A 1,839-nucleotide genomic window follows, 5' to 3' on the forward strand; every position below is an offset into this window, starting at 1 on the left:
AGGCTGGGAGGTGTCCAAACATGAGGGGGCATTTATGGCTACACAGCACCTGGTTTCTCTTCACATTCAAGGTTATATATTTCAAAAAGGCAGACTCATTATATGACAAAGAGAGATGTACAAGTCATCAGACAGGCTGTCTGGGAGTGTTCCAATGGCTGAGATGATTCTGCCACAGGGTCAGTCCCTGACAAACAGGTGACAGGATGAGGGGACCGCAGATAGTTGTCATACCAACTCAGTGAAGGGTTCCCCCTTGGCCAGAGGCAGTGATTGAATTCCCCTGTTGGGATGGAGCTCAGAAGGCAAAGGGCTGGCATTGTCAAGCTCTTAATCCAAGGTGAAGCACAGTATAGGACACTGGGAAATGAATAAGTGCAGTCCCAAGCAATCTGCCTGCATGGCCTGTACCCACGAAAACTGCCTTTGAAGAGGCTGGCAGTTGTCTTTGGTCCTTTAACAAATCCTATTATGATAACTCCACAATGAGTAACAGGAGGCAGGATTGGATTTAAATTTTACTTTTACAAAATAGAGATGTTTTAAAACCTTGAAATTCACAGAATCACTGAAAATGCTGCAAACCTGAAACATGAAGCAGCCGATCCCTCTTGCCTTTAAGACTGGGCCCTGAGATTTTCCCTGCTCTGAAGGAGCTCCAGTTGAAACAACTTCTGCAAGAAGAGTGGAGTTGCCAAACCAGAGCTGGCAGGAAAGTCGCTCCATAAAATGAGAACAGAATGGAATGCACTCTTACCTTTGAGTTCAAGTGCATGTTGAGATTTTTATCTGAAATTAATTCTGATTAATATCAACTTGGACTGAAGGAGGAAAACATTCAAGCTTGTGTTTATACTTGTTGATACGCATAAAGGATACACCTTAAATCTGAGTCATAATACTGGAATAAGAGACGATTGGGAAACCCACGCCACTGTTAACAGTCTCCCCAAGAACGTCAATGTTCCAAATTCCCCAAGACACAAAATCTGTTTCAATGAATTGATGGATCACTCCTTGGATGTAAGGACAAGCTATGGTTGAGGGCCCTTACCCTGCCCATACCACTTTGCTCTTTTGAGTTTTTGCCTTGGTTTCTCACTTCAATACTTCATTTTTCAATTACTTTACAGAGAAAGAGAAATGGGCACATCTTCTATGCATGCTTTAAAAGCTTCATGGCTGGTGTAGAGAGAAGAGAGAGGATTGAGTACCATGTTCAGAGGAGAGCATAGCTTTCATGACAATTGCACACATGTAAACAAGTGAAGGAGACAGCAAGCCCAGCTGTTCAGGTGATGGTGATGCATGTTCCTGCAATCAGCTTTCCATATTGAGCCTGAATCCTTGCCTTTACCCCAATTAGATCTCTTAGTGGAGGTAAAATGGAATTTCCAAATTTGCAAGATTTGGAACGAGGCAAGATAAGCCCTATCAACAAGGAAAAGCAGGTTTTTCTCCTTCTCCACTCTGAACGTAAAAGCCTACACTCTGTGGACAGACACTCTTACATTCTGTATTCCTCTTTTCATGGTTTCTCATCAAAAAGTTAAAGTGTACTGCTGGATGCCCACAGCTCAGTGGTTAGGTGTCAGCCACACGCACTGGGGCTGGTGGGTTTGAACCCAGCCAGGGCCTGCTAAAACAACAACAAATAGCCGGGCGTTGTGGCGGGCACCTGTAGTCCCAGCCACTGGGGAGACTGAGGCAAGAGAATCTCTTGAGCCCAAGAGTTTGAGGTTGCTGTGAGCTATGACACCATGGCACTCTACCAAGGGTGACAAAGTGAAACTATCTCAATTAAAAAACCAAATTAAAGTGTACAAAACAATGATCTCT

This window comes from Otolemur garnettii, unplaced genomic scaffold (genome assembly GCF_000181295.1).
Source record: "Otolemur garnettii isolate 467f Iridium unplaced genomic scaffold, OtoGar3 scaffold00001, whole genome shotgun sequence".
NCBI classification, from domain to species: Eukaryota; Metazoa; Chordata; class Mammalia; order Primates; family Galagidae; genus Otolemur; species Otolemur garnettii.